Source organism: Sciurus carolinensis, chromosome 5 (genome assembly GCF_902686445.1).
Source record: "Sciurus carolinensis chromosome 5, mSciCar1.2, whole genome shotgun sequence".
Taxonomy (NCBI): Eukaryota; Metazoa; Chordata; class Mammalia; order Rodentia; family Sciuridae; genus Sciurus; species Sciurus carolinensis.
Genome location: NC_062217.1, coordinates 142,655,966 through 142,670,869, shown reverse-complemented (window position 1 = coordinate 142,670,869; position 14,904 = coordinate 142,655,966).

The window sequence follows — 14,904 nt, the reverse complement described above, 5'->3', positions numbered from 1 at the left end:
TACCCTGACTCAGAGTTATTGACTAACACCATTGAAAATTGACCACAGTCAACCTCTTAGGTTCCACCAGCTGTGAACTGATTTTTATCTCAGCAACTTTCCAATGAGTCTAACTGACATTAAGTTCCTATATTTATTTAGACTTTCAGGTCAGTATGCTCCTAGTTCCTCCATTTCATGTAAAGTAGAAATTATTATTAATGAAATTCACAAATGATAGTACTAAAAGTTGTGTTTTCAAGGTAGAGAAAGAACTATAATTTTACTATGGCTAGAAGTACTATTTTCGTTTTCTGGAGAAGAAGAAATTGAGGAATTTCCTGAGAGGTGTTAGGCATTTACCTGATGATAAGAGATTTCATACTACGGTTAGATGTTCCACTTCATTCTGTTTTCAGTAAAGAAAACAAGCAAGAATCATGTTATGCCTGGTTTTATGTTGAGTATAGAAGACCCACAGCCCAATGTAATGAGCTTTTTTCTGCATGGTACAATCCAATGAAGGAAGTTGCAATGCTGCATAGCATATTCTAATGATCCCCATATAAATTATGAAAAGAAGTTCTGCTCTCAAAGATTGAGTCAGTCAGTGACATGAACATAATTGTCTAAGATAAAGTTGGCAAACTTCTTCTGAAATGAGTCAGATAGTAAATATTTTAGTTTTTTAGGCAATAGATTCTCTCTTGTTACTTCTTGTCTCTGCCATAGTTACACAAAATCTCTCATAGATCATATATAAATGAGTGAAAAAGGTGTGTTCCAATATATATGGACAGTGATTTTTCTAATCTCTGTCATAGAATACATGTATTTTTTTCATTTAAAAATTACTAGATAAAAGAATGTATGTGAACAGATTATAGACTGGATTTGGATGGGTTGTGATTTACTAATTACTAGTCTTAGTTCTGTCCATAGAACTTTCTGAATGATAGAAATGTTCTATATCTCTGCTGCCCAATACAGTGGTTACTTTTAAATTTATTAAAAGTTTTTAATTTGATTTTTTTTCCAATTGAAATTTAAATGTGTAGCATGAGTCTTTGTTTTGGATGGCACATATCTTGGGTTATTTCCAAATAGGATTCAGTATCTTTCATCATTTTGGGATGAGGTGCAGCAAAATATAGTTAGATAGTGGTAATAATTCCTGATGGTCTACAGCATACTCTGATAACTTTAGTTATTATATATATTATCTATCATATAAGTGACTGAAAGAGAGCAGTTCAAAGAAAAAACTAAGGTGATGAAAATGCTACTTACACTGGTTTGATCATTACACCTTGTATACATGCAGTACATTATCAAACCATGAATACATTTTTAAAAAAGACATCTTCCACCACCAAAACCTCTGAAAACAAAAAATGGATTTTGGGGCTGTCTCATTGAGTGGCCAAAACTGAATTGAATTGGAGTGAATCATTGATATTCTTTTTTATTCCACTTTCTATGCATTATTCATTAATTTTTCTAAAAATATCCATGCATTCTATGTTCTTATCCTCCATTACCAAATTGAGAGTATTATAAATATCCACAGTGTATACATCATAAAGCCTTTCTAAAACATTAAACAGTCTGACAATGTAGCAATTTCACCTGTGAGACCAATAGTCACACTAAAGGAATGAATCAAAAAGGTAGAACACAAAAAAACTGCCCTCTCCTGATACACACAAACACACACACACACACACACACACACACACACACACACAATCTTGAAATGATTTATGAAACATTTTGAGAAGGATAGCTTTGTCTGAGACATGGAAGGATTGGTGGTAATTACTGCAGTAAGAGCATTCACCTTTTGTGCTGGGAGTTCTGATTTCTCAGTCAGGGAAATGAAGCATCAGGATCACAGTCACATACATAGGGAAGAGGGTGAAAGAAGTGTCACTTGTGTGAAAGAGTACTTTCCCTTTTTCTATTCTAAATAAATAAGGTACTGCTTTCTCTAACTGTATCCAGAAAAGAAAAATTCAAGCAGCCACTTAGAAATGTTTACCTTATTCTAAAAATTTATCTTATCCAGGGGTCCGGAGGTCTTCAGTGTCAACTCTGGCTCTGAAACTCTTGTCATATTGGGTAGATTTGTGATCCCTTTGAGCCTTGGCTTTCTCATTTGAACACTGTTGATAATACATTATTTATATTATGATGCTGTAAGAATTTGACCAGGTAATATTTGCAAAATAAAAGCTAATACTTGGAGATATCATTTTGCCCACATCATTGATACAGTCAAGGCTGAGAAAACATTTTGTTGGTGAGGATATATATAAATTAGCACTTTTGCATGCTGCTGACAGGATTCTAAACTGGTACAAGCAATGTGAAGAACAATTTGGCAGAATCTTTTAAAATAAAAATGTAAGCTAGGTGGAGTAGCACATACCTATAATTGCAGCAGTTTGGGAAACTGAGGGAGGAGGATTGCAAGTTCAAAGCCAACCTTAATGGCTTAGTGATGCCCTAGCAACTTAACAAGTCTCTGTTACAAATAATAAGAAATAAAAAATAGCTGGGACTGGGGATGTGGTTCAGTGGTTAAGCACGCTCAATTCAATTCAATTCCTGGTGTTTAAAATAGAAAGAAAAAGAAAGAAAGAAAGATACGAAAAGAAAAATAGAAAATGTATATTCTATGATGTGAAAATTCTAATTTTTGGTATATGCCCCATGTGCAAACAGAAATTTCCACTATATTCTCATTTCATAGTTGCTTTTCACCAAGAAATTGTGCAAATTGCCTAAAATTTATCAGCAGTGTAATAATGCATTCATATTATTAAGCATGAATAGTGTGGATATATGTTTCAACAAAGAGCAATATCTGCATTGTTTTATTAGATACAAAATCAAAATGTTGTAGAATACCTTTAATTTGGGTGAACAAAAAGAGCAAAGTAACAAATTGCATAAACCTGCTGCACTCAGGTTTGTTTGCCTTATGTGCGCGTAGAGTAATTATGAAGGATTATATTCCATGGAGAGATATATTACTAATTGATGTTGGCAGATGTGTCTGAAAAGTCCAAACTGGGTTCTGTGCTATCCCGAGTCCCTCTCACTCTGCTTCTTGGAGCAGGCCTTCCCAGTGAGACCTTTTCCACACAGAGCCAACCCCAAGCCCTGAATCCAGAGGCGGTCTCTGGCCCGCAGGGAGCTTCTGGGACCAAGGCATAACAGGGAAAGGCTTTCCCCAAGCAGTCCAGCTCCATCAGGCAGGGACAGGCCCTGTCTATAGCCAGCTTCTAGGAGCAGGACTGCCCAGTGAGAGGATTTCCAAGTAGAACCAGCCCCCAGCCCTGGACCCAGTAGTGGTCTAGGGACAGCTTTCTTCAGAAGCACTGCATAATCATGTTCCTCCAAGACTTCAGGCTACTGAAGGCTGGGAGGCGATATACTGGAAATCTACAGGGACACTATAAGCTAATAGAAGAAATCTGCAATATATCAGAGTCCCACTGATATCTGAAAAATATGAGAAAAAACTGGAAGAAAATGTCCCAAACAAACCTAGATAATATATTAATGAAACCCAATGACAGCACAGCAGAAGAAATGTCAGAAAGGGAGTTCAGAGTGTACATAATTAAAACAATCAGGGAAGCAAATGAGGAGATGAGAGAGCAAATGCAGGCATTGAATGATTGCACCAATCAACAGTTAAAAGAGCAAATATGGGAAGCAAAAGATCATTTCACTGAAGAATTACAGATATTGAAAAAAAAAACACAGAAATCCTTGAAATGAAAGAAACAATAAACCAAGTTAAAAACTCCATAGAAAGCATAACCAATAGGATAGAACACCTAGAAGACAGAACCTCAGACATTGAAGACAAAATATTTAATCTTGAAAACAAAATTTACCAAACAGAAAAGATGGTAAGAAATCATGAACAGAATCTACAAGAATTATGGGATATCATGAAAAGGGCAATTTAATAATTATTGGGACTGAGGAAGGCTTAGAGAAACAAACCAAAGGAATGAACAATCTATTCAATGAAATAATATCTGAAAATTTCCCAAATCTGAAGAATGAAATGGAAAACCAGGTACAAGAGTCTTAGAGGACTCCAAATACACAAAATTACAACAGACCCACACCAAGGCACATTACTATGAAAACACCTAACATACAAAATAAAGACAAAATTTTTAAGTCTGCGAGAGAAAAGTATCAAATTATATTCAGGGAGAAACCAATAAGAATATCAGCAGATTTTTCAATCCAGACCCTAAAAGCTAGAAGGGCCTGGAACAACATTTACCAAGCCCTGAAAGAAAACAGATGCCAACCAAGAATCTTATACCCAGCAAAACTTACTTTCAGATTTGAAAATGAAATAAAGTTCTTCCATGATAAACAAAAGCTAAAAGAATTTACAAAAGACAGCTGGCATTACAGAACATTCTCAGCAAAATATTCCATGAGGAAGAGATAAAAAACAATGATGCAAATCAGCAACAGGAGGAACTACCTAAAGGAATAGCCAAATAATAGAAAACCAAATCATGTCAAAAAACAAAAATGAGTCAAATGACTGGGAATACAAATCATATCATAATAATAACCCTGAATGTTAATGGCCTGAACTCATCAATAAAAAGACATAGACTGGCAGACTAGATTAAAAAGTAAAATCCAACAATATGCAGCCTGCAAAAGACTCATCTCATAGAAAGAGATACCCACAGACTAAAGGTGGAAGGATGGGAAAAAACATACCATGCACACGGACACAGCAAAAAAGCTGGAGTATCCATCCTCATTTCAGATAATGCGGACTTCAAGCCAAAACTAGTTAGAAGGGATAAAGAAGGACATTTCATACTGCTTAAGGGAAGCATAAATCAGCAAGAAATAACAATCATAAATATCTATGTCCCAAACATTGGCTCATCCATGCACGTCAAACAAATCCTTCTCAATTCCAGGAATCAATATGACCACAACACAATAAAACTAGGCAATTTTAACACACCTCTCTCACCACAGGATAGATCTTCCAAACAAAAATTGAATAAAGAAACCATGGATCTCAATAACATAATCAATAATTTAGACTTAACGGACATATATAGAATATATCATCCAGCAAAGAACGAATACATTTCTTCTCAGCAGCACATGGATACTTCTCTAAAATAAAACATATTTTATGCCACAAAATTACTGTTATCAAATACAAGAAGATAGAGATACTACCTTGTACTCTATCAGATCATAATGGATTGAAATTAGAAATAAATGCAGAATAAAAAACAGAAACTTCTCCAATACCTGGAGATTAAATAATATGTTATTATATGATGAATGGATAGCAGAAGACATCAGGAGGGAAATAAAAAATTCTTAGCAGTAAACGAGAACAAGGACATAACGTATCAAAATCTTTGGGACACTATGAAAGCTATACTTAGAGGAAGATTTATTTCATGGAGTGCATTCAACAAAAGAAGAAAAAATCAATAAATAAATGTCCAAACACTATAACTCAAAGCCCTAGAAAAAGAAGAGCAGACCACCACCAAAAGTAGTAGAAGACAGGAAATAGTTAAAATCAGAGCTAAAATCAACGAAATTGAAACAAAAGAAATGATCAAAAAATTAATGAAATAAAGAGTTGGTTCTTTGAAAAAATAAACAAAATTGATAAACCCTTAGCCACACTAACAAAGAGAGAGAGAGAAAAAGCAAATTATTAAAATTCAGAATGAACAAGGAAATATCACTACAGACACGAGTGAAGTACAAAACATAATTAGAAGTTATTTTGAAAATCTATAATCCAACAAAACAGAAAACCTCAAAGACATCAACAAGTTTCTAGAGACATATAAATTATATAAACTTAACCAGGAGGACATACACAACTTAAATAAATCAAATTTAAGCAATGAAATAGAAGAGGTCATCAAAGCCTATCAAAAAGGAAAAGTCCGGGATCAGATGGGTTCTCAGCCAAGTTCTACAAAACCTTTAAAGAAGAGCTCATTCCAATATTCCTCAAAGTATTCCATGAAATAAAAGAGGAGGGAACCCTCCCAAACTCATTCTATAAAGCCAATATCACCATGATACCTATCCACACAGAGACACATCGAGGAAAGAAAATTTCAGACTAATATTCTTAATGAACATCGATGCAAAAATTCTCAACAAAATCTAAGCAAATTGCATACAAAAATATGTTAAAAAGATAGTGAATGATCAAGTGGGTTTTATCCCAGGGATGCAAGGTTGGTTCAACATTCGGAATTCAATAAATGTCATTCACCATAACAACAGACTTAAAGTTAAGAATCACATGATTATTGTGATAGATGTAGAAAAAGCATTTGATAAAACACAGCATCCCTTCATGCTCAAAACACTGGAAAAAATAGGGATAGTGGGAACATTCCTTAACATTGTAAAGGCCATCTATGCTAAGCCCATGGCCAATATCATTCTAAATGGTGAAATGCTGAAAGCGTTCCCCCTAAAAACTGCAACAAGGCAGGGATGACCTCTTTCACCACTTCTATTCTACATCATCCTTGAAACTGTAGCCAGAGCTAATAGAGAAACCAAGGAAATTAAAGGGGTACATATAGGAAAAGAAGAACTCAAACTATCCCTATTTCCTGAGGACATGATTATATATTTAGAGGAACCAGGAAATTCCATCAGAAAACTTTTAGAACTCATAAGTGAATTCAGTAAAGTAGCAGGTTACAAGATCAATGCTCATCAATCCAATGCATTTTTATACATAAGCAATGAATCTTCAGAAAGAGAAGTTAGGAAAACCACACCATTCACAACAGACTCCAAAAAAATAAAACACTTTAAATCAATCTAACAAAAGAGTTGAAAGACCTCTACAATGAGAACAACAGAACACTAAAGAAAGAAATTAAAGAAAATCTTACAAGATGGAAAGATCTCCCATGTTCATGAATAGGCAGAACAAATATTGTCAAAATGGCCATACTACCAAAAGTGCTATACTGATTCATTGCAATTCCAATTAAAATCCCAATGATGTACCTTACAGAAATAGAGCAAGCAATTATGAAATTCATCTGGAAGAATAAGAAACCCAAAATAGCAAAAGCAATCCTTAGCAGGAAGAGTGAAACAGGGGGTATCGTACTACCAGATCTTCAACACTACTACAAAGCAATAGCAACAAAAACAGCAATGGTATTGGTAGCAAAATAGACAGGTAGATCAATGGTACAGAATAGAGGACATGGACACACCCAAATAAATACAATTTTCTCATACTAGACAAAGGTTCCAAAAATATGCAATGGAGAAAAAATAGCCTCTTCAACAAATGGTGCTGGGAAAACTAGAAATCCATATGCAACAGAATGGAATTAAACCTCTATCTCTCACCCTGCACAAAACTCAACTCAAAATGGATCAAGGACCTCAGAGTCAGACCAGAGACTTCATGGTACAGAAGAAAAATTAGGTCCAAATATTCAACATGTCGGCATAGGATCAGACTTCCTTAACAGGACTCCAGTAGCATAAGAAATAAAAGCAAGAATCAACCACTGCGATAGATTCAAACTAAAAAGCTTTCTCTCAGCAAAGAAAATGATCAGTAATGTGAAGAGAGACCTACAGAGTGGGAGAAAATCTTTGCTACTCATCCTTCAGATAGAGCACTAATTTCCAGAATACATAAAAACTCAAAAAACTCTACACAAAGAATACAATAATCCAATCAACAAATGGGCTAAGGAAATGAACAGACACTTCACAGAGAAACTCTACATGCAATCAACAGGTATATGAAAAAATGTTCACCATCTCTAGTAATAAGAGAAATGCAAATCAAACTACACTAAGATTCCATCTCACCTCAATTAGAATGGCGATTATCAGGAACACAAGCAACAATAGGTGTTGGCGAGGATGTAGGGAAAAAGGTACTCTCATACATTGGTGGTGGGGTTGCAAATAAGTGTAGACACCCTGGAAAGCAGTATGGAGATTCAGAAAGCTTAGAATGGAGCTACCATTTGACCCAGCTATCCTACTCCTTGGCCTATACCCAAAGGACTTAAAATCAGCATACTACAGAGATACAGCCATATCAATGCTCATAGCTGCTCAATTCACAATAGCCAGATTGTGGAACCAACCTAGATGTACTTCAATTGATGAATGGATAAAGAAACTGTGGTATATATATATATACAATGGAATATTACCCAGCCATAAAGAATGTTAAAATTGTGGCATTTGCAGGCAAATGGATGAAATTGGAAAATAAAATGCTAAGTGAGATAAGCCAATCTCAAAAAACCAAAGGATGAATGATCTCACTGATTAGCTGATGATGGCACATAATGGGGGGGGGGGGGAGGGGTTAGTGTTAGGGTTAGGTTTAGGGTTAGTGTTAGGGAGCGGGGTAAGAATGGAGGAAGGAAGGACTGTATAGAGGGAAAAGAGGGCTGTGAGGGGTGGGGGGAAGGGAAAAATAACAGAATGAATCAAACAACATTACCCTATGTAAATTTATGATTACAGAAATGGTATGCCTTACTCCATGTACAAACAGAGAAACAACATGTATTCCATTTGTTTAAAAAAAAAATACTAACAACCAAAAACTGAAAGTGTTGAAAGTAGAAAGACAGAAGTGGCTCATCACATTCAGTATCTTCCATAATAGTGAAAACTGATATTTCCTCAGAAACTATGAAAGACATTCATCTGTGGCAATATGGATTCAAAGTGCTGACAGGAAATATGTCAATGAAGACTTTTCTGCCTGCCAACACTATCCATTCACAATATATTGGAAATTAAGACATTTCAAGATAAGACAAAAGGTAAAGTAGTTCATCATGTGTACATCTTTTCTACAAGAAATGTTAAGACAACTCAGCTTTGTAGCTGAAACAACAGGAATCTGACATAATTTTCCTGTGTCATATAGGAATACACCACAGCAAATCCACCGTTTTGTAAATCCAAGAGTATGGATCCTATTTAGAATAAAATACATTCAATGTTCATATAATTATATTAAAATGGATTCTACTCTCATGTATAACTAAAAAGAACCAATAAAAAGAATAAAAGCAAAGAATTGATATAGGAAATAAATCACTGCAAATTTAATAGTCCTGATGAACTGTAGCTCTATGAATCAATTTAAATATCAAGAACATTCTATTTTTTATTTAACCATTTTTAATTTTCATATTATTTCAATGAATTTCATAAAAAGAAATTATAAATATAGGTTATGCATACAAAATGTAGAAAGGTGTAATTTATAACCAAAAGAAGACAAAGACAGAGTAATAAGTTGGATCAGAGCAGAATAAATATATGTGTTTGAAAAACTGAGAATCATTTTAAATTAGATATTTGTAACAGTATTCCCCATGGTAACTACTAAAAAATAACTTCAAAAAATATACAGATAAAAACCAAGAGGGAATCAAAAAGTGCAATATAAACAAAGGTGATCAAATAAAACTTAAGTCAACAGAAGAATGAGGAAAAATGTATAAAAAGGCATACAAAATAAGATAGCATTACAGGAGAACAAAATTATCAACATCATTAAGCTCTTCATTTGAAAAGTATTAGGCACTCCATTAAAAAAAGATATAGAAGTAATAGGCAAAGTAAAAGAGACTCACTCATACCAAACATAATTTTGTTGAAAGTTAAAAAATGAATGATTTCCCATGCAATTAGTAACCAAATAGGGAGATGGTATAGCAATATCAAAAAATCCATATTAATGAAAATGTGTTTAGAGGTCAAATGGTTTTCTTTCTTTTTTTTTAAGTGTATGTGGTTATATATTTTTAATTAATTAATTTATTTATTAATTCATTTTTATTGTAAATAAATGGGATACATCGTGTTTCTCTGTACATAAAGTAGAGGCATACAGTCTTTGTAATCACATGTTTACCCAGGGTAATAGTGTTTAATTCATTCTGTTATTTTTTTTCCTTCCAACCACCCTCCCACCCCTCTTATCCCTCTATATAGTCCCTCATTCCACCATTCTTGCCCCCCCCCACCCCTCATTATGTGTCATCATCCGCTTATCAGCAAGATCATTCTTCCTTTGGTTTTTTGAGATTGGCTTATCTCACTTAGCATGTTGTTCTCCAGTTTCATCCATTTGCCTGCAAATGCCTTCATTTTATTATTCTTTATGGCTGAGTAATATTTATTGTATTTATATACTACAGTTCCTTTATCCATTCATCTAGGGCATCTAGGTTGGTTCCACAATCTGGTTATTGTGAATTGAGCAGCTATGAACATTGATGTGGCTGCATCTTTGTAGTATTCTGCTTTTAAGTCCTTTGGGTATAGGCTGAGGAGTGGGAAAACTGGGTCAAGTGGTGGTTCCACTCCAAGTTTTCTAAGGAATCTCCACACTGCTTTCCAGACCAGCGCACTAATTTGCAGCCTCACCAGCAATGTATGAGTGTATCTTTTTCCCATACATCCTCGCCAATACCTATTGTTGCTAGTATTCTTGATAATCCCATTTTAATTTGAGTGAGATGGAATCTTAGGGTAGTTTTGATTTGCATTTCTCTTATTACTAAAGATGTTGAATATTTTTTCATATGTCTGTTGATTGCTTGTAGATCTTTTTCTGTGAAGTGTCTGTTCATTTCCTTAGCCCATTTGTTGATTGGTTATTTGTATTCTTGCTGTAGTTTTTTGAGTTCTTTATATATTCTGGAAATTTATTCTCTATCTGAAGTATGTGTGGCAAATTTTTTCTCCCACTCTGTAGGTTCTCTCTTCACATTGTTGATAGTTTTCTTTGCTGAGAGAAATCTATTTAGTGTAAATCTATCCCAGTTATTTATTCTTGCTTTTATTTCTTGTGCTACGGGAATCCTGTTAAGGAAGTCTGATCATAAGCCACCATGTTGAAGATTTGAACCTACTTTTTCCTTCTATAAGATGCAGGGTCTCTGGTCTGATTTCAAAGTCCTTGATTCATTTTGAGTTGAGTTTTCTGCAGGGTGAGAGACAGGGTTTTAATTTCATTCTGTTGCATATAGATTTCCAGTTTTCCCAGCACCATTTCTTGAGGAGGCTATCTTTTCTCCACTGCATATTTTTGGCCCATTTGTCTCGTATGAGAAAACTGTATTTATTTGGGTTTGTGTCCATATCCTCTAATCTGACCATTGATCTACCTGTCTGTTTTGGTGCCAATTCAATGCAATTTTGTTTTTATTGCTATGTAGTATAGTTGAAGTTCTGGTATTGTGATACCCCCTGTTTCATTTTTCCTGCTAAGGATTGCTTTAGCTATTCTGGGTTTCTTATTCTTCCAGATGAATTTCATAATTGCTTGCTCTATTTCTGTAAGGTACAAAAATGGCATTTTAATTGGAATTGCAATGAATCAGTATAGCACTTTTGGTAGTATGGCCATTTTGACAATATTAGTTCCGCCTATCCAAGATATGGGAGATCTTTCCATCTTCTAAGGTTTTCTTTAATTTCTTTCTTTAGTGTCCTGTAGTTCACACTGTAGAGGTCTTTCAACTCTTTTGTTAGATTGATTTAAAGTATTTTTTTTTTTTAAGCAATTGTGAATGGTGTGGTTTTCCTAACTTCTCTTTCTGAAGATTCATCGCTTATGTATAAAAATGCATTGGATTGATGAGCATTGATCTTGTAACCTGCTACTTTACTGAATTCACTTATGAGTTATAAAAGTTTTCTGGTGGAATTTCCTTGTTCCTCTAAATAAATCATGATCTCAAGAAATAGGGATAGTTTGAGTTCTTCTTTTCCTATACGTACCTCTTTAATTTCCTTGGTCTGTCTATTAGCTCTGGCTAGAATTTCAAGGACGATGTAGAATAGAAGTGGTGAAAGAGGTCATCCCTGCCTTGTTCCATTTTTTAGGGGGAATGCTTTCAGGTTTTCACCATTTAGAATGATATTGGCCATGGGCTTAGCATAGATGGTCTTTACAATGTTAAGGAATGTTCTCACTATTTCTATTTTTTCCAGTGTTTTGAGCATGAAGGGATGCTGTATTTTATTGAATGCTTTTTCTGCATCTATCGCAATAATCATGTGAGTTGTCGGGGTACCGCGGACCCCACCCTAGTCTGGCACTGAGCCGGGGCGGCCCAGTTTGCAACATCAAGGACCCCACCCTAGTCTGGCACTGAGCCGGGGCGGCCCAGTTTGCAACATCGAGGACCCCACCCTAGTCTGGCACTGAGCCGGGGCCCCTGGTTTGCAACAAACAGCTAACATTGCTTAAGGAAGTTGGCCCGGCACTAAGCCAGTGCCAGAATGTACTGCTCTGATTGGACAAGGTGACTCATGCTCGCTGCGTGCCCTCTTGTTGCCCTTATTGTATTACATTGTTATCATGCTCTCCCCACATGCTCTGTAACCTGATTGGCTCATGATTCATATATAATGGCCATGACTTCCTTGTAAAGGAGGGAGGAGAAAGGAGGAGAGAGGAGAAAGGAGAAAGAGAAAGAAGAGGAACAATAAAGAGCTCTTACGAACAACCAGTGTGTCGTGTCTCTCTCTGCGGGCAGAAGGGAACGGGACGGTGAGTCTTAACTTTAAGTCTGTTGATATGGTGAATGACATTTATTGAATTCCGAATGTTGAACCAACCTTGCATCCCTGGGATGAAACCCACATGATCATGGTTCACTATCTTTTTAATATATTTTTGTATGCAATTTGCTCAGATTTTGTTGAGAATTTCTGTGTCGATGTTCATTAAGAATATTGGTCTGAAATTTACTTTCCTCGATGTGTCTCTGTCTGGTTTAGGTATCAGGGTGATATTGGCTACATAGAATGAGTTTGGGAGGGTTCACTCCTCTTCTATTTCATGGAATATTCTGAGAAGTATTGGAATGAGCTCTTCTTTAAAGGTTTTGTAGAACTTGGCTGAGAACCCATCTGGTCCCAAACTTTTCTTTGTTGGTAGCCTTTTGATGACCTCTTCTATTTCATTACTTGAAATTGATCTTTTTATATTGTGTATGTCCTCCTAGTTCAGTTTAGGTAATTCATATGTCTCTAGAAACCTGTTGATGTCTTCGAGATTTTCTATTTTGTTGGAGTATACATTTTCAAAATAACTTCTAATTATGTTTTGTATTTCAATAGTGTCTGTTGTGATATTTTCCTTGTTCATTCCAAATTTTAGTAATTTGGGCTTTCTCTCTCCTCTTTGTTAGTGTGGCAAAGGGTTTATCAATTTTGTTTTTTCAAAGAACCAACTATTTTCTCAATTTTTTGATCATTTCTTTTGTTTCAATTTTGTTGATTTCAGCTCTGATTTTAACTATTTCCTGTCTTCTACTACTTTTGGTGTTGCTCTGTTCTTTTTCTAGGGCTTTGAGCTGTAGTGTTAGGTTGTTTATTTATTGATTTTTTTCTTCTTTTACTGAATGCACTCCATGAAATAAATCTTCCTCTAAGAACTGCTTTCATGTGTCCCAGAGATTTTGATATGATGTTTCTTGTTTCTCATTTACCTCTAAGAATTTTTTAAATTTCCCTCCTGATGTCTTCTGTTATCCATTCATCATACAATAGCATAGTATTTAATCTCCAGGTGATGGAGTAGTTTCTGATTTTTACTCTGTTGTTGTTTTTTTTTTTTTTTTCTAATTTCAATCCATTATGATCTATTAGAATACAAGGTAGTGTCTCTATCTTCTTGTACTTGCTAACATTAGCTTTGTGGCATAAAATAAGGTCTATTTTAGAGAAGGATCCATGTGCTGCTGAGAAGAAGGTGTATCCGCTCTTTTTTGTATTGTATATTCTATAAATTTTCATTAAGTCTAAATTAATGATTGTGTTATTGAAATCTATGGTTTCTTTGTTCAATTTTTGTTTGGAGGATCTGTCCAGTGGTGAGAGACATGTGTTAAAATCACCTAGTATTATTGTGTTGTGGTCAATTTGATTTCTGAAATTGAGAAGGATTTGTTTGATGAGACACTTTTTGGGGCATAGATATTTATGATTGTTATTTCTTGCTGATTTATGTTTCCCTTAAGCAGTATGAAATGTCCTTCTTTATCCCTTCTGACTAACATTGGCTTGAAGTCCACATTATCTGATATGAGGATGCATACTCTGGCTTTTCTGCTGTGTCCATGTGCATGGTATATTTTTTCCCATCCTTTCATCTTTAGTCTGTTTATCTCTTTTTATGAGATGAGTCTCTTGGAGGCAGCAAATTGTTGGATCTTTGGATCTTTCTTTTTAATCCAATCTGCCAGTCTATGTCTTTTTATGCATGAGTTCAGATGAGTTCAGGCTTTTAACATTCAGGGTTATTATTGAGATATGATTTGTATTCCCTGTCATGTGGCTCATTTTTCTTTTTTTATCTTTTTTTTTTTTTTGGCATAATTGGTTTCTCCTTTATTTGGCTGTTCTTTTAGGATACTTCCTCCATTTGCTGATTTACTTCATTGTTTTTCATCTCTTCTTCATGGAATATTTTGTTGAGAATGTTCTCTAATTCCAGCTTTATTTTTGTAAATTGTTTTAGCTTTTGTTTATCATGGAGGAATTTTTTTTCATCATCAAATCTGAACGTATTTTTGCTGGGTATAAGATTCTTGGTTGGCATCCATTTTCTTTCAGGGCTTGATATATGTTGTTCCAGGCCCTTCTACTTTTAGGGTCCGGATTGAAAAATCTGCTGATATCCGTATTGATTTCCTCCTGAACGTAATTTGATTCTTTTCTCTCGTAGCCTTTAAAATTCTGTCTTTATTTTGTATGTTAGGTGTTTTCATAATAACGTGCCTTGGTGTGGGTCTGTTGTAATTTTGTGTATTTGGAGTCCTGTAAGCCTCTTGT